At 46.2% G+C, this 19,807-nt stretch overlaps 1 pseudogene; it reads left to right on the top strand.

Moving 5' to 3' along the window:
• Nucleotides 1-19,807, top strand: part of LOC120842852 — a 135,777-nt pseudogene that overhangs the window by 115,540 nt on the left and 430 nt on the right.

Raw genomic sequence — 19,807 nt, 5'->3', positions numbered from 1 at the left:
CTCCGTTCCCCGACATTGTTGTGGGCGCCGCCATTTTGGCTCGTATGCAGAACAGACGCAACGGCCGATCGTCATGATTCAAAAGTGCGACTTCCTCAGCATTAGATTCGGTGTTAGGAAGGTCACGTAATATTGCTTTGCTCTGTCGCGAACGGTTTAAACATTTGTGGAGGGCGGAAAAGCATTTGCTGTGATTTCAGATAAAGCTTCAGATAACTGGCAACCATGATTTTAAGCCACAAAATGGCTAAGTGTCGTTACTCTGAAGCGTAGCTTATTTAGTGGCACTAGTCTCACCCAAGCGCTCGATTCTGCTGTTACCCCTTTACTATGGCACTATCATGATCAGCGCTCTCGTAAATTGTGTCCCAGTTCATATTGCCCGCGACACTTTATTGTTATCTTTAGTATTATTTTTTTGGGGGGAGGGGCACAAGTTTGCTTTATTAAACATTAGTTTACTTCACTTTTCGTCGCCTCATCGCTAGTCATTCGTGAGAATATATCAATCATGTCTGTACATATTTCCTCTACTTTGTTTTTCCTTTTTCTTTTATATTTCTTCACTTCACGCGCGGTTCTATTTTCGTGGCTTTTTTTCCTCCTTTTCTCTTCTTTCTAAATAAATCAGTTGGAAGTTAGGGCCTTTTCGCACTGCTACTTTTTTCTTCCTCCGACTGTTTTGTGTGCCGTTTAATCGTAGTGATGTACCAAATAGCTCAAATTACCCCTTTACTATGACACTGTCAGCATCATCGCTCTCGTAAAAAGTCTCCCAGCTCATATCGCTCAAATGGGCGTACAATCCGAAGTAGTCACCATGAACGTAATCAAATATCGGAGGCCGCGCATCCGAGCTGACCAAAAATGGAAATGGAAATGAAACCCCTACTGAAAATTGCAGATGCCACATGTAGAGAGCAACAACGCTCTGCGAGGCCGCTCTGATTCACGTTATGCATTGGTGAAGGCGTTACCAGCAGCCTTTACACCGCGACCCTTTTTCTTGAAAACCGTTATAATCCAAGAAAATCAAGCAGCTCATGTTCACACCCACCGCTCGAATTTGTATTAGACATGTTCAAGGCTGAGTTAACTTCACGTTTATCAAAATCTCCTAAAATCATAACGTTGTAAACTGAAGTATCAACTGGATTTGAGGTATGACTGAGAGCATGAACCAGTGTAATGCAGGCAGTACGAGGCACAAAGCAATAGCTCCCGGTAAGCTAATTAATTCCTTTTTTTACTAAAACTTCAATCCAAACGCATTCATTTATCTCAAGGTAAGACGGCCGAAAGCACAATACGGATTTCCTTACAGCCGTAACACGAAAGCACGCCTCTACCGAAGATGGACGAGGAACATGCCGAATTCCGGTCACATTTAAACACGTGGTAATTAGAGCTAATGTACTCAGATATATATATAGAACTGGTTAGCCAAGTTTCAGTGCTACAGAAAAAGTCAAAAACCGAGACCAGAAATGATGTGAAAATATATAAGATTTCATCCGCCAACCAAATACATTCCGATAATAGATTTGTTTACTTCTCATTGTGGCTTGTTTTGGCGGGTTATCTGGCTTTTTGAAAGAAACCGAATCTAATAAATGGACCTGAAAACGACCCACACAAGATCCCTCTGGCCACTCAAAAACATCGTTAATACGAGTGAAGTTATCAATGCTGGTGCTTATGTGAAGCGAAGTATACGTGTCATATTTCCTACGAAGCCCCTTGCAAGGGAAGGAGCCGAAATCCAAAGCGACGACACAACTACAATTAACTCTTCACATGTAGTAGACGGGTGTACACTATGAAAAAGGGGGTGGAATCTTACACCCTTTGTCCCAAATAATGCACCCCGAAACTTCAATTCGACGCAGAGCACACTATAGTCGAACAGATGGCTCCAAATTTTACAAGGGGCATGAAAACGGTGCGATATAATTTATTAAATAGCTAAAGTACGTATCAAAAGCCACAGAACGAAAACACTAAGGTTTTCCAGTAGTTCAAAAAATAACGATTTTTTCGTACTCAGTAATTCGTAGCATTAACTATTTTATTAAGTTGTACCACATGGCTATCAAGCCTCTTGCGAAAGTTAGTATCTTCAAATCGGCGTCAGTTCCCTGTATGACGAACTGAAGTTTTGAGGTGTGTTGTATGGGACAAAGGGTGTAAAAAGACACCCTTTCTTACAGAAAGTGTAGCCTTGAGACAAACTGGCCACGTCTGGCTGGTGTTGAAGACACAAAAGACACAGGTGTGCTTTTGCGCGCGCCCATTTCCGGCGGCGGACGACGCTTCAAGTGACTGGCGAGCTTGTGCACTATAAGAAAAAGGAGGTGTACACGGGTACTCCCCTTGTCTCATATGTAACTCCCCAAAACTGCCTTTTGTCGTTCTGTCCACTGACGTCGAACTGGCGATACCAACTTTTACAAGCGGCTTGATAGTCGACCGATACAACTTATTAAAATCGCTAATGTATTCATTAAATGCTACAATAAGACAATCAAGGTTTTTTCGGCCCGGCTGCAAAATCTCAGTATTTAGTTTTAGTCTCTGATACGCACATTAGCTATTTAGTAGTTCATAGCCAACAGCTATCAAGCCGCTTGTAAAAGTTGGTATCGGCAGCTCGACGTCAGTGGACGGAACGACGAAAAATAGTTTTGGGGAGTTACGTATGGGCCAAGGGGAGTGCCCGTGTATACCTCCTTTTTCGTAGAGTGTACCCACCATCCGCATTATCCAGTACTTCCACTCGTTCCGCGACACCCGATCTCGGCGCGGCAGAAGAGGGGGTACCGGCTGCATCTGCGCGGTGCCCAGTGGAGCTTGGTGCAACCACCTTGTTCCTCGATTGAGGACGTCAAACAGAAGAAGCCGCGCCTCGTCCCACTCTGACGTAAATGCCTCTACTTTCAGTAGTCTCACTGGAACCGATTGAATTAGGCTCGGCAATCATTGGCTCCGAAAATTGCAGGCTCAATTTTTGAATACCACCTCGAATGGCAGCGTTATCAAATAGAGGAACGCGAACCATGCCGACGAGTTGGTTCACTTTTTGGACGACTCGTTACAAGCGTGCCGAGTCCGCAAGCAAACTGCCCAGCAGCGTCAGATGCCACGCGGTCTTCGCCATTTGAGATTGCATTCTCGGAAACCACGTTAGGGTTGGATTACATACAATCTTCCATTTCAGCACCGTCCAGGTCACGGCGTTTGGTACACGAATCATATTTGTACGTGCTCACTCCACTAGACATCTAATATCCGTAACCATCCTGCTGAACGTGGAGGCACTTACACTGGAAGCTGCGCTTGTAGATGCCACTACCAGCCAGGAATTGTACGGCCGAAAAGGGGGCCGAGCATTTTCCACAGACGTCCTGACACCCAGCCTTTCCAGCATTAAATATCTTGGTACAGATATGATTATCAAGATTGTTTAGTAATAGCGTCGTCGATGACCAGTGGAGCCATATGGATAAAAAAACAAAAATAGCACATCATTCGCATATATTCGTTCAAACTGTGTGCTCAAGCCCTCCGCGCTTTTTTTTTCGATCTTGGTTTTCCGACATCAAGTCCCCAGCTCAAAAATTACCAAGGCCAAAAAAGAACAACTAAAATTATTCTATGCATCACATCGGTGTTTGAAATCAGAAGCTACATTAGCAGTGAGTAGGTTATTGCAAAGAGGAGACATTCCGATGGAGTGCCCACATTACCTAATGCACAAACATGCTCGAGCAGAACGTTTTAATGACGAAACGTCTCCCATGTAACCTGGATCTGCCTAGTACGGTGCTGTCGTTTGATTGAACAAAGAGGAAAGTTGAGGCTGGTATGCATGACGATACAGAAGAAAATAAAAGAGCAAGCAAGCAAAAAAGTATTAGCTCTCCTAATCAACTTTGACTGAGTCGGGTTCGGCTGAAAGCAGCATGTGTGCAACTGGCCGGATGCAGGAGAAAAGCACTCGGATCTTTGTGACTGACAACTCATTTTCAGGTCAGGCTGGTGGCCTCTTATAGTCAACATGAAAAAAAAAAAAAAGAAAAGCGAGTAATCAGCACACCTTTCAAGATCTCAAAAACCTTCTGTGCGGGTCAACTGGTGTAACCCGAAGACAATTTGGAAAGCTCTGCATACTTTTAGATAAGCTCTAAGGATACACTCGAATGTATCTAAGCAATTACTTAGTAAATTAAGCAGCGAATTGAATGTATACATAAGCTGTATGTAACTTAATATACAAGCTTGTCCTTCGCCCACATTTAGCTCTAGAATGGGCCTTTTCCACGAATGTACGGCGCCATCTATGTACAAATTAAACATTTATTTTTGAAGGTCTTTGAAAACATTTACAGCGATGTTTACGCGTGCATTTTTGCTGAAGTAGATGAAGGAAACAAATTACGTTGTGTTCCAATTGAAATGTTGGGCTCGCCCCGACTACGGATTCATGACGAAAATGGATAAGTTCACGCAAGTACAACCAAAAATGGCGAGGAGCATCCTCTACAACCACTAGGCATGCGTGTAGGTGACCGTATAAAAGGTTCATTTGGACGTTGAGCAGTAATGAGAAATACTTCAGCCATATCAGGCCGCAGTTTCTGGAGCTAAAATTGCCACGCACCCTGAAAACTAAGTCTCCACGTTTTAAGGAACCGATGCTTGCTTGGTGCATTATGAAGATATTAATTTCTTTCTTATTCCCAGCGTCGGGATAAGGTACAAATTTGTAAATATCTGAGTGGTATGCATAATTTAAACTGCCTTCTTGGTGGACCATCTCCGTGATGCGAGAATTAGTTAGATGAACAGGACGATTCAGTATAATAAAGTATAAAGATTTAACTGCAGGCTGTTGCATGACAAACTGCCTTAGGCTTCACAAAACTCTCCAGTCAGCAGATTCCGGTCTGGCTATGTGAAATGCAGTGCAGGCTAGCTCAGTATATTCAAAACTAGGACACTGCTTTTTGGGTCCTATTCTAAAAGCAGGATAGAAATGAAAACGAACGGGTATATCAACGAGGTAGAGGGGCTTAGAGCGATAAACCGGGTTTCCGGTCTGCACTCGAAAGTGACCCCCATAAGGCGGCTGCCATTGTACGCAAATTTGACCACTCGTCACATGACCAAACCAAAAACATGACGTCACAGGAAAGATGGCAGCGCCCATGCAGCGGCTGGCCCCAGCTGGGCCGGAGCATTGACCGGAGCTTGTCGGATGCTTTGTTCGTTGTCGTTCGTCGCGGCGAGTTGATTTTAGACGCGGAAGCCGTCATATGAGGTTGTAATAGGATGGTAGAAAGCGGCTTCAGAGTTCAGCGTGGTGTCTGACGTAGGTATAGCGTGAAAATACGGAGGAACGGTGAGCATTTCGCTAGTGACCTACGAGGATATTGCCACAAAGGACACAATCGGCCCTACGTTGCTCGGACCTCGGATTGACTCGGACACCATTAGGATACATTTTAAGGCGACGTTTTTGCGCTCTCGTTGACCATCGGAATCTTCGAGATCTGCAGTAAAGCGTGTGCAATATATTCGGAAACAGTTTAGCGACGGAAATTGCGTGAGTCGTGCTTGGCAGTGTGCAATCGTGGTGCCGCTTCGTTCAAATGCCCGAAGGCTCACTTTGGTTGTGCGGTGCACCGGAGAGCTGCCTTGCCGCTTGCAGTTCCAGTGCCGTGCTAAATGATACTGTGCTGCTTCCCAAATTGTTCCGGCGTAGACGTGCACTTTCACGGAGCACAGGTGTGCGGCGCGCCGAAGAGCTGCCTTCAAGCTGGTAGTTCCTGTGCCGTGCTTTAGGTGATGCTGTGCTGCCTACTAAATTGTTCTGGCGTAGACGTGCACCTTCACGGAGCACAGGTGTTGCAGTTGGTATTAATTCCGCTGGTCTGTCGCACGTTTCGTCGACTACAAAGTTTCATCAACACTCGTCACGCGAATTGCAAGCTGTATGGACATTTCATCGCGCGTGTTACTTACCCAGTCCACCAATTCACACCGCTTTGCGACGGCAGTCTGCAGCGGCTCATTACCAGAAAAGTGGTCTCACATCGATTTCAGTTCAGCTCGTCCACGGCAGTTGCCAGACCGCGAAGAAGAGAATTTATTCGGACAGAATGCCACTAAAGCAGTGCAGCTTCTTTAGTGGTCAGGATAGACTCTTTTCTATCTGTTTTATTATATTGTCACGGATGCTTGCTCCAGTCCTATTTTCTATCAATATTTACTATTCTGGAAAGTTCCAGGCCATGCTCAGCTGTCATTGTATGTTCTGGTGGAGGTGCTGGGCACTTTACCCATAGCCCTTCACCCTGTGTGTACCCCGGCGGCTCCTCAGCCGAGTTGCCCGATAACAAGACACGGGTGGCACATTATTCCGAGTCTTAAACCCCTGGCGAGCCGTGAACCAAGCCCTATCCCGAGCCCGGCAGAAAAACCGCAAGACGAGCAAGTACCACAAGGACAAAACTCGGAAATACACCACGAGGAACTTGAAATCCAAGCCAGTCGCTGCTACCAGCAAAAACCAACGGAATTAGGTCTTTTGCCAGAAAAAAACGAAGCTGACTAAGCCAACACTGACAAACCTGTAGCAGCAAACCACGTCCGCTCCCGCCATCGTTTGCATGCCCGTCACACCTCGCATTCTGATGCCCTTTCACGCAGGGTGCATAAGACGTCGAGGGCTGGATTGAACAATATAACCGTGTCGCCCGCCACAGCGCGTAGATGGACAACCAGCTCCTGCAGAACCTATACTTCTCGTGGAAGAAACTGCAAGGCACTGGTTTGAGAACCACGAATCCTTCTTAACGTCGTGGGAAGTTTGCAAGATCGAGCTGAAGTGCATGTTTATCAGTCAACATTGACGAGAGAGAGCCGAATTCCTGATTCTGTCCAAGACACGGCCCCAACGAAAGCGCCGCCAGCTTCGCAGAGGATGTTTTGCTTCTGATCGAGCACCCATGCCAACCCTGATGCTACAGAAGACAAGAAGCTAAGAATCCCATGTTCCTTATGTGAGAGACAACAGCTTCAGCAGCCTTGTCCGCAACCCCACGACAACAGTCGAAGGTTTCATATCAATGAAGCTTCCAACATTGAATGTACACTGCAGGCCCCAGCATGTCACTATCAACAACTCCCCAGCGTTGCGACACTCGAGTCGTCCAGCTGCAACTTCGACGCCAGCCCCCAGGCATCCGTGACATCATTCACAACGGTGTCCGGGAGGAGATAAGGAAGCTAGTTCCTGCCATCAGTTGTCCGGCTTTTATTTTGATCGCCGAGATTGTTTCAGAAGAAGTTAGACAGGCATTCCAACTGGAGACTTCTTCGAGCGAAGCGGCATCTGACGAAACGAGGGCGACTTATGCCACAAAGTCACAACGACCACCACTGGCTACCTGTTACTATTCAATGTCAATTCAACAAGACACCCCAACGCCAAAGCATTCCCGACATCAGGAAGAACCAGTGTAGGTCCGCGCTGAACAAAGTACACCGAGGAAAACGGAGGTACTGCAAATGGCCGACCGAAAACCACTCTGCTACCACATCATGAGGCCGACCATGTCTACTGGAGGTGGCCGTACCAATGAATTGGCCTGCAAGGGTTCGTGCCGAACGACCCTCGACCACGTCTCGACGAGCGTCCGGGGAAGATTGAGGATTATCTTCGGCGGTCTTTGTCCCTGGTGCCGACATTACCCCGAAGCTCGTGATGTACTTCATCTGGACGGGTAAGCACGACAAAACAGGTGAGCGGCAATGCAAGGAGAGTTAATCTGGTGTCGGTTGTCATCCAAGGACAATACCTAATAATTTGCTGACACAAATTATCTGTGTCCACGCCACGAAGCACACAATTTCCAACTTTGAGGGAGAATGCCGCTCAGTGACCTTAAGAAATAGAATGGTTGGTTGCTCTCAAAAGTGAACTGCAAGCATCACGAGACTTCACTTTGCCACACAAGACTTGCACAAGTTGCAGTGGTCGTGGGATGCAGAATAAATCTCCATTACGAAATGGAAGTGAAATGGCTTGGATATCAAACAAACATTGCTGCCAGCTATCAAGTCAACGGTACAGCAAAAGGCACAGCCACATAACCAATACATGCCCGAGCTTGCTGCATTGATGCAGAAAACTACCAGGAAAATTTCGCGGATTAGAAGCCGGCCCTGCAACTTCAGTGCATCAGATGTCAGTGGGTCACATGACGTATGATTACAAGACGGTATCACTTGGTCAAAGTTGCTACTCGACCAAACTGAACACCGACGTGCCAGGAGCGTCATCCGACAAGGAGCACAGGTATCACGACTGAACGCCTGACAAGAGACTGTCGCAGACAGAACTCGTTCTGGAACCATTAACTAAGAATCAATAATTATGTAATCCAGTGGAAATGAACAGATTTGATACATTAACCAAAAAAACATATTTACGGTTGCCTCTACACCTTCAGAGCCTAAACACCAAGAAGTGTTTTTACTGCCCACGCTGGACCTTTTGAGGACAATCACCATCTCTGACCCTTCGATAATTAATTAATGGGACATACCAGACTGGCAGACTTGTTGCATTGGGCTGCACTCATTCCACTTCTCCTGAACACACCTCTGAGCACATACTTTAATCGTATGTGTTGATGCATTGTTATATAGCAGGACACTTCCTATACGTATGACACAATACTCCTTTAGCAGAACCCCATCAAGCAACACAACTGATAACATTTTTTTTCGGCGTAAAGCACACAAATGGCCCCCGTCAACTTCGAATGCTAATGCAGCATTCGAGACCAATAGGCGCTGAGCCGAGTTCACAGTGATGGCGGACATAACATTATTGTCAAACAAATGACCAAAGTATGAAAGCCTGGGGTAATTAGAGTAGCAGCCACTGTAATTCGTTTTATCACAATTTTTCAAACAGCAAAGGCTACAGTCTCGGTGAGCCAATATGCATGTTGGAGAGAGGCACATGACAGCATTTCATTAAGAGTGATCGTCTGCACAGATTTGTGACACACCTTCTCTCTATCTCTCCGATTGGCTCGAGGGGGCTGTGGCGGTCGCCCTTTTCCAGGCTACAATGATACGAAGTATAGGCAACCCACACGTTTCGAAAAAGGCTATTGAAGAGACCGAAAGGATTGGTAAACATTTTTCAACAAGACTGCTCTTCAGGCAAGCGATGAACACAAATATGAATAATCTTATCCAGGTAATTAAAACAAGTAAATAATTGACCGACTAATACAATGCACTTTTGATGAAAAAAAGTATTGTTGCAACAAATCCTACGAAAGAGAAAGAGGTGATGTTAATCTATGCATACACCAAAACAGTTGTTCTTATTGCAAGTCGAATAATTTTGAAGCAGGTGCCTGCAACGATTTATTCATCCCCACACTCAATAAAACGTCATCCTCGTAGCTGAAAATAATTGAGCACTTCGCACTCACCAAAAAAGGAAGAAAGGCGATCGAATGTAGAATCGGCGATTTGCACAAGATCGCAGGAGCTTCTTCGCTAAAAGTTGCTATGGTTATTCGGTGACGCAGGCCTGAAACAACTTCTCCTAGGCCCAAACGCGACGTATACCTTTCGCGTCGATTCTCAGACATTCCAACGTTCAAACAAAGCTAAGAGAACGCGAAAAGTTTATGCTGAAACCACTCAAAGTTCTATCGATATTCAAACAGATCCCGAATCCGAGCACCGGTACGGCGATACGGCTGATGCTGTCTCACAGTTGTTAATATCCAGATGATCCAGAGCGATCTTGCGCAAAAAGGGTATAAAGTCTCATTCCTTCATATTTTTACATTATACCTGCGTCAGCGAGCACGAAAAAGCCCGAAATCGTCGGAAAGCCGCTGCACATCACGGCTGCCGCGCACCGAACAAACTCGCATCCGCCAGCTCTGGGCGCTGCCGTCTTACCTGTGACGTCACGGCTCTTGTGAGGTCACGTGACGAGTGGTCACATTTGCGTAAAACATGGCGGCAACCGGGGGGGTGCCACTTCCGAACTTCCGGTTTATCACTCTAAGCCCCTCTACCTCGTTGGGGTATATACACTTATTTAACTTGAAGTAATTCAACTGTTTAATTGATTGCATTTTACTACAACCAAGGGCATCTGCAAAAGAGTTTAGATAAAGATGAGTTGCGAATTCCAGTGAGCAGAATGATATCTATAACTCCGTCCAACCTGCATTCGAATTCGCCATATGTGCATTCGTCAGCCCTTTTTTGCTACATCCGTAACCGATGTGAATTCCGAAATTTTATATTGAAGAATCGAAAAAACACTTGTGGGGCACGCAGGCTTAAAAAAATGAAACATGCAAAATTCCATGCGTCTTTTACTTCTTTTCTCGCGACACTATCAATTTATTAACGCTGAGACGAGTCAAATATTTTATATTAGAATATTGTTGTGTCTATAAAAAAGTTATAATATTATAGAGAGCCATCGTGCAAGGCTTAACCAAGACGCAACAGTAGAAAGAAAGTAGTAAAATTGCAATTTCAACACAGGATGTTAAAGTTTTTTTGTTTTTTTTTTATTAAATTTCTGCAACAACGCGGATAACGATTTCCAATACTAAGCTGGCGCCTTTGCACATGCATCATTTCGCTATCTTGCATTGCTCTCAGGGAAACAGAACGGTCTAATAAAACTTCCTCATAGCGCAGTGGGCGTCTAATTTCTAAATCATGTGAGCAGAAGGCGAGAGCTTCTCAAGGAATATCTTCATTCCCTTCTACCTGCGTAAATTGCTTTTGCCTTTCACACCGGCTGTTCCTAAAATTTCAATTGCAACCTGTACCATGACATTTTTAGATAAAAAAATTAATAAGCAGATTTCAGATGATTATTCATCATTTAGTTACATTCCTTCTTGAACACATTCTTTTGGAAAGATCATCGAGCCGGCCGAAGAAATCATCGGCAAAAGCCACATTAAAAAGCCGTCTATTTTTACAAAAACTGGATTTAGTAAAAAATAACATTGTATATCGCTCTTCCAAACACCTCAAAAGGAAACCAAATAGCGTAGAATATTGGGTGCTACGAAGCCATATCTCTCTACCAGTGTCCCTCATTAAAATCTGTTATACCGTACCAGTACTCTTGGTTTCCATGGTCCCCGGCTGTTGACAAGCGCTTCCCAAAATACTGTCACGTTGTTCGCCAGTGCTCGCAGTGCTGCGAAAGAGTACCTGTCAACTATGTTAAGACGCGATCAGGAAAAGATAGCTCAACAGTACCTCTTTAAAATCTTGCCAACGCATACTCACATATTTTCCACGGATTGTATACAGTTCAATTTCAGATTTTTTGGCGCAACCAGTTTAGCAGACGCATAACAAAAAGGTCCATGGGAGCCACATGAAAGAACGGAAGTACACTTTGGTGCACATCTATGCAAGCGCATTTTTTTTTGTACATTCATGGTAACATAGCTACTGCAGGTAAAAGAGCCGTTCGCACATTTTCCCTAACCCACCTCCTCCCCCCATTTACAAAAAAGAAAAAAAAGTAAGAAAGAAAACGACTGAAAAGGAAAACACCGAATGTAAACCATAGATTTTTCTGCTGTCTATAAAAACACGCTAGAACAAATCCGTACAGTTACGCCGAAAAATGCGTCATCCACGCATGTTTTGTCGACATTGTGATGTCCCGTCTGAACATTTCTTGAATTAGATCGTCTTCCAACAATTCTCCATCAAATTGCCTTTTCACTAGCTGAACTGTGTTTGCCTTCACATCGTTCGCTTGAACTAAAAGATACGTATAGCAGTCCTCAAAATGAGCGTGAACAGGCCGCCGTCGGCAGTTTAGTACTGCCAGCTAGAGCTAGCGGCGCTTCCCCGAATCGAGGCGAGAGTAAGCGCCTCCGTAGAAACAGTGGATGCGCTGTTACGAAAACGGCACTACAACAGCAGATCAGTTGTATAGTGGCCGCCCCGTGGAGCGCGTCCTACCCCACCTAAGTTGCCCCATGAAATTTAGAGGAGCTCTCCGAAAGTTAACAGAAGCGCGCTGCATCAGCCGAGTCGGATCCCTTTGGTCCCGTCGGTTGTTTACACCGGGTGGTAAGGTCTCGAACGTTCCTACCTCACGTAGTTCAGGGATGCGGAAGCGGCACTGGAGTGTGGCAAATCATGAGCACTGACATCAATCGTAAGCTAAAGAAACAAAACATTAAGGACTAGAAATCTGCAGAAGAAACAAGCTGTAAGGTTAGAACCGTTAATTCATTTTTCTGAACCTGAACCTGTCTCTGTGTGTTCCACCGGGGTTCTCTTATAAAATAAAAAAGCAACGTTGGGTAACGACCATTCAATCGATAGTGAGTTACCTCTCTGTGTTTATAACGTCTTGCAAGCAATCTGCGCTCCACCAATGGCGATCGTTTTGCGTAGCCCGCCGCTCCGAAATGGCCGAAAGGAATGGGATGGCGGCAAACGAGCACTTCTGCCTCTGCATTTGTGGCATGAACTCTGCGAATGCGCCCGACTTTCGTCGCTTGTTTTTATTCCGCAGCTAGACCAGCTGGACAGCGAGAGTAGCGATCGGTCATCGGAGAAGTCGATTTGCTCGTCAAATTCAAGCTCGGACAAGTGCAAAAAGCGGTCAATTTGAACGACAAACCGTCTCTGGCGATTCGCCCCGAACATGCGAATCCATTTTAGAGCGCAGCTCTTAGGGGCCCGTTCCCGGCTTGAGCGGCGTCGCCGTCGCCGTCGCCGTCGGCGTAACCAAGGTCATCCCAAGGTCACGTGACCCCCAAGGTCACGTGACCCCCAAGGTCACGTGACCCCTCCCAAGGTCATCTCAAGGTCACGTGACCCCTCGAGGTCACGTGACCCCTCCCAAGGTCATCTCAAGGTCACGTGACCCTTTGAAGGTCACGTGACCCCCAAGTCACGTGACCCCTCTGAGGTCACGTGACCCCCGAGGTCACGTGGTCTCCTCCCCAAGGTCACGTGACCCCCAAGGTCACGTGACCCCTCCCAAGGTCATCTCAAGGTCACGTGACCCCAAGGTGACCCCCACGTGACCCCCAGTTCACGTGACCCCTCTGAGGTCACGTGACCCCTCTGAGGTCACGTGACCCCTCTGAGGTCACGTGACCCCCCGAGGTCACGTAACCCCCTCCCCGAAGTCACGTGACACCCCCCCCCCCCCCCCCCGAGGTCACGTGACCGCCCCCCCGGAGCATATTAAAGAATGAGGGGAGGAGGAGGGGTCTACCCTCCCCTCAGTACCCTTCACTCCTCCTCCTCAAGAGCTGCGTCCAATTCGGCGTTACAGGGATTTGTAAACGGCTTTCACTTTTTTACTCGTCTATATGGAACGTATTCCATAAAGCGGATTTTCACTTTCTCGCGGAGTTTGGAAACCGTACCGGGTCTACCAGTTGATTTCATCAATGAACAATGACCCTCAATCTGCATCAAGGGCCTTCCGTTGTTTTAATAATGAATGGGGAGCCAGGCCGATAACTTCAAGCTACTATTGTACACATAGCAGCGGAAAGCAAAGCACGCGGTATATACAGCTGACAATCGCCTAACACAATCGTTCAGTGTAGCACAGGCCCCATGGCCAACCGAACTACTCCAGGACCAGAAGAAATTTCTCATTCAAACTAGCTGATGTGGTGGAAGTTACAATTCAGCAGGTTCCGCTGAGCCAACTACACTAAAACCTCGTGGCACCATGTATGTAGGTATCGCGCTGCAGTACCGCAAACAAAAAATAAGAAAATCCTCAGATGGCAATTGATGGTGTATACTGAACGCTACCCAAACAGTCAGTGGTGTGGATACACGCGGGCGCCGCCTCTAAATAAATTCTACACTATCAATCTGGACACAAACGGTCTTGCAGAAAACAAGTCAACGCACAGTGCGGCACACATCACTTTGACTGCTGCCGCTACTTCAGATACGAATAGCGAGGCAGTCTGGCTGCACATCACCTATATCTCCGTAACAATAAAGCAGGGCGGCAGGGTGTTTCACCCACCAATCCGCTACGAACAATAATGCTTTAAAAGAGGAAAGTGTCACATGAAAAAAAAACACAATGGTGTGCTCGTTTAAACGAGGAGCCCTCGATAGAGCATACCCTTTCACTCAGATCGTCACCGGCTGTACACTTAGCTATCCGCGTCAGAAAGTGCGAATGCACCCGATTGTTTAGACAGAGTAGAGACTGCGATACCACAACTGGAAAAAAAGCGATATACGAGGCTCTAAGAATCAAAGCTATGTGGGTACTTACTTTGGTACATCGTTTAAGGCGCTGTCCGACAAATAAAAAAAACACCTACAATTATCTTCATGAGGAGTCTTTTTATGATTTAATGGTTATTTTTAACATTCATGTTTCATTTTTGTGGGAGTTTCAAAAACCTCCTTTTTTACAGTTTATTTTAAATGATCATGTCCCCTTTCTCTCTATTTGATTATCACATCCCTCACATTTCTCTTTTACTACTGGTGCACTAAGACGTGAGTTGATTGTAACCGCTTGTCTCTCTAGGGTATCGGTGGTTGAGCGAAATAGCGCAGACCGGCTCCCGCGCTACAAAACCGAGGTTTCCTATATTTAATTCCTACCCTTGCCCGGATCGATCTGAATGACCATAGTATTACCGTGCTGTCGTGCATCACTACTGCATAATGCACGTTAAAGTCCCCAGGCCAGCAGTCGTGCTGCACTGGCTAAACTGCCTATCTACAGTGGGTTGCCATGTTCTGGCAGACTGAACTCCTTCTGCATAAGCAAATACAATTTTTAATCTTTTTTTTTTCTGTTCTTTGCAACGTCTCCCTGGCCTTTGCGATTTGCTTTTCGTGCTGAGTAACCAACTAGCTTAAGAATTAATTTCATTACACCTATTCCTTCATGTCGCCTAGTTGGTGCCTGTGACCCATTTTTTTATTTTTTTATTGGTGCCTGTTGCGAATCTGGTTGTTGCTTTCTTTATAATGATATTCTAAGTGATACGTTAATATCTCGTGTTGCTTAAATTTTATATTCTTTGTTTGCGTGGTTGGTGAGTCATGCCTTCCAAGAAATTTGATTATATAAGAGACCCGTTAAGCCTAATTCGTCTCATGATGTTCGGCAATATAATAATTATTTTGTGTTTTATTAATAATATTTTATTATTGCTTGCGATATCTAAATGATAAAGCCTGGATCACACTGCTTACACAGCACACAAAAGTACAGTCTGCGTTCAGATACGGACGCGAGTCACCGCGAAGTAAGTACTATATGCTTAGGATGCCGCATAGCAATGATTTAAAAAACAAAACATCGCAAGCGATTTTCAATGCACGGATATTGCGGTGGCTCATGGTGGCAAACTGAATTTTGTATTGCCACAAATTGCACTTGATGAGGCGGCGAATGAGTGCGGAAACTAAACTTTAAATGGGAGTAGAACTCGTGCCCGAAACAATTTAGAAAAAGGCTAGTGCCGCAGGCGTCGATAGCGGCGTAACAGCTGGATCGAGATCTGGGGCTCGACTGACTGCGGCTCGCCACGCGGAGTCCCTTATGTATAAACACTGGCTTCTAGAAAAATTGGGGAAGCAGTTTCTGCGAGTAGAACATTCGGGCCTTGAATAAACAACAATGTTCTCAAACTCAAGAGAACTCGACATTTACAGAAATAACAAAAAGGCGCCTCCGGCCCCATTCATCGAATCTTGAGGTTTTTGCGGAGAAGCCAAGATCAAAAATCACTCGCTCAGGGTTGCGCTTCGTCACGGTCGCACGTGGCATTACTGCCCCTTTAATAAGAGCGTCGTCTCGATGCAGCTTGCCAGGTAACGAAACAGAGCATAGCAAACAACATAATTGGAAAATACTGAGTCTGGTAAAACACATTCCTGTTAAGAGTACCACGGGGTCGCAGCACACATACTTATCGTGCTGCTACGGCTCGTGGCGCACGACGTGGCCGACGGCAGGAAGTGGTGGGCGGCGTAATGATGTCTTTGCCCCGTCGCGCATCACCTCGTAGTTCAGATCTCCGAGTGTACGAAGTACGTCGTAGAGTTTCTCGCTTAGATCTCTTCGTCGTATTGGGGTCCAGAGCCACGCAGGGCCCACGGGCTTGAAGCGAGCGTCGATCCGACGAATGTTGTACCGATTAGCGCCGACACTTTGTTGATTTTGAATACGGAGTCGGGCGAGCTGACGAACTTCCTCCACTCGGTGAGCAACCACCTGGGCGTTGGGGCACCCATTGTCAGCTGGTTCGTGGGGCAGCATCGCGTCGAGCATGGTCGTTACTTCACGGCCATGCGCCAGTTGAAACGGTGTTACTCCTGTGGCCTCTTTCACCGCCGTGTTGTAAGCAAACGTGACGTAGTGTAACACCTCGTCCCAAGTCTTGTGCTCTACGTCGACATATATGAATACCATATCGGCGATAGTTTTGTTTAGCCTCTCTGTTAGTTCATTTGTCTGCGGATTTTACGTAGTTGTTCGACAGCGGCTGGTGCTGCTCAGATAAAGGACCTCTTGCGTCAGCTGGCCCATGAATGATGATCCTCGCACTGTAATGAGGACTTTGGGGGCGCCGTGCCGGAGGGCAATAATGACTCGATGAAAAACTCGGCGACTTTAACAGCCGTACCTGATTGGAGGGGTGAAGAGGGGGGGGGGGGGGGGGTCTTTCGTCTCGGCGTACCGCGTGAGATAATCGATCGCGAAAATTATCCATCGGTTTCCTTGCGTCGACTGGGGTAACGGTCTTAGCAAATTTATTCCGTTTGCTGGAATGGGCAGATGCCGGCGCAATTGGCTTAAGTAGCCCTGCCGTTTTTGTGGGTGGACTCTTCTGCCATTGACACTCGTGGTATGATCGGGTGTAGTGATGAACTGTATTCGCAAGACTGGAACAGTAATCCTTCTCGCGCATCATGACAAGATTCCCGCTGTAGCCCAGCTGTGCCACCATCGGGTCAATGTGCCATGCTTGAAATATATCGTCTTCGAGACCCGAAGAGATAACCAACATCCACGTCGCGTTGTTATCGCTGAAGTTCTCCTCGTAGATCACGCCTTGCCGGATGGAGAAGGTTGGCAGTGTTCGTGTAAAAACGGGTAGCACTGTACTTATTTGTCTTTCTATGTGCCCGAGGAGTCCTCGCAGTTTAGGATCATATCTTGGTATTGCTGCTATGCAGGGATCGGCAGTATTTCGAATACAAGTATTTGAAATACGTATTTTAAATACCTAATGTATTTTGCATTTGCATTTAATTACAAAGTGGGTAATGTATTTGACGTGTGTATTTACATACTAAAACATGGTATTTCAAATACAATTTTGTCGGCGAAAATACATCCCTCAAATATATTGTCATGACAATTCTTGTTTTTATGCATGTGGTTGTAAGATATAGTCTCTACCCTTAATTCGGCCATGGGGATTTTTTCCTTTTCCTCCTCCGGATTTATTTTAAAGGCACTATCCAGAGCAGGAAGAAAACTAGGTTCTGCACCCGAACGCAGTGTCTCTCAATCAAGCACAAGCGTTTAGTGACTTAGTGATTACAGTGCTAGTCCAGGGCAACAATAGTGACGAAATCGACGTTTACAGGCAGACTGGCTAAATAAGTGCCTGTGACAACTTGTGATGCTCTCCAGCCTGATTTCCATCCATAATTTTGCCTGGAACACTTTAAATGCGCGAGTAGTCCAGATTTTCGTAACTAGTGCGAATTGCAACAATATAAAACTCTCTAGCTAGCGCTGCGGGTCTTGGTCGTCTCGGTTCTTTGTTGGTCTATACCAAAATGTAATCGACAAAATTAGCTGCTTGAAGCTCTGTACTTCTTTCACCTATTACGTCCAAGCTGATTACATTTTTTTGTGATTATATTTCTATTACGTTACTAGAGCCTCGCACACTAACTCCCGAATGTCCTATGCAAAATTAAAATGAGATACCCTGAAACCCGTAGTAGGTGCCCTGAAGTCGGTGACGCAAATTTTGAGGAATGTGTTTGGAAAAGTACTTGGAAAAGACCAAATACATTTGCTTGTATTTGTCTCTTGTAGTTAAATGCTTTTTGTGGAAATGTAATTAGATTTGTAATTAAATACATTGTGGACGAAGTATTTTGTATTTGTATTTCGATACATATTTGCATGTATTTTGCCCATTCCTGCTGCGATGTTACTGATATTTAATGCGGCGAGGAAACCTCGTCGTCACGTCACAAGACAACTTCGCCGCCGCAGCACCACTTCGACGCCGATTTCCCGGCTCTAAATCGCCGGCAACTGGTTGATCTCTCCAAATGAAGTGACTGTTTTGCCACGTCGTCGAAAGTTCTCCAAACACCATTCCGAAAATTGAAAGTCCCTTACAACCCCCTGTAACACCGAATTATAGCGCATCTCTTGAGGAGGAGGGCGGAAGCGTACTGAGGGGAGCGAATACCCCTTTTTTCCTCCCCCTTACCTCCTGATCCTGGGTGCTACTCCTGCTTCCGAGAGGCGGTGGCGCAACCTGGAGGTCACGTGACCCACGTGACGTCACGTGACCCTCGTGACCTTACGGGGGTCACGAGACCGGGTCACGTAAGGTCACCGGGGTCACGTGACCTCACGGGAGTCACGCGACGTGACCGTGATCACGTGACCTCACGGTTACGCCGACGGGGACGGCGACGCCGACACCGCTCTAGCCGGAAACGGCTTGCACCCAGTCCACCAGTCACCGTACTGTTTCTCTTTTGAAGAGCGCCGGAGTCATCCAAGAACAGGTCCACTAAATGCTCTATGATGACTTCCTCCAGCCACTAAGCACTCCATGGGCTTCACCGGTTGTGCACGTAAAGAAGAATGACGGAGCCTTGAGATTCTCTGTTGACTATCGTCGACTCAATGCCCTGACAAAGAAAGATGTCTACCCGCTCCCACGCATCGACGATACTCTAGACCGCCTTCGTCGCTACCGATACTTTTCATCTATGGATTTGAAGAGTGGCTACTGGCGGATCGAGGTTCGCAAATGGGACAGGGAGAAAATTGACTTTTTCACGGCTGACGGACTGTACGCATATAAAGTGATGCCCCTCGGACTATGCACAACGCCTGCGACTTTGCAGCGTTTTATGCACACCGTTCTAGCTGGCTTAAAATGGCAGATCTGTCTAGTCTACCTGGACGAGGTCGTAATGTTCTCCAGTAACTTCGCCGAGCATTAACAGCAAATCCTTGCCGTATTCAAGCCATGAAAGCCGCTGGACTAACTCTCAAGTAAACGAAATGTCGGCTCGCTTACGTTTCTAGGGCACGCCGTGAGTAGCGAATGTGTTCGGCCTGACCCCGAGAAAACGCGCGACGCAGCCGCGTTTTATCTGCCGTCGAACAAAAAGGCGCGTCCGCTCCAAGGCATCGAAACACGAGCCCTTTGAGTATAAGCCCGGGATAATAACCATTTGGCCATGGGCGCGCAAGGTCAGAGACGTGCGTGACAGTATGATGTATGAACAGTGTGACCCCCGCTTAATGGTCAAATTACATGTTACTGTTGTGAGAGTGATAATAAGTTATTTAATAGCTTTAAAGCTTGTTAGGTTTCTATGATGCGATAAGATAAAATGTTTCGATTACATAGAGTATGAGTTACCAGTTAAAACAACTAACAGATTGAACAGGTTTTTTTCGCGTATACCGTTTGGAGAATATTTC

This window comes from Ixodes scapularis, unplaced genomic scaffold, assembly GCF_016920785.2.
Source record: "Ixodes scapularis isolate PalLabHiFi unplaced genomic scaffold, ASM1692078v2 ptg000834l_1___fragment_1__unscaffolded, whole genome shotgun sequence".
NCBI lineage: Eukaryota > Metazoa > Arthropoda > Arachnida > Ixodida > Ixodidae > Ixodes > Ixodes scapularis.
This window is presented reverse-complemented; position numbering and strand designations above follow the sequence as displayed.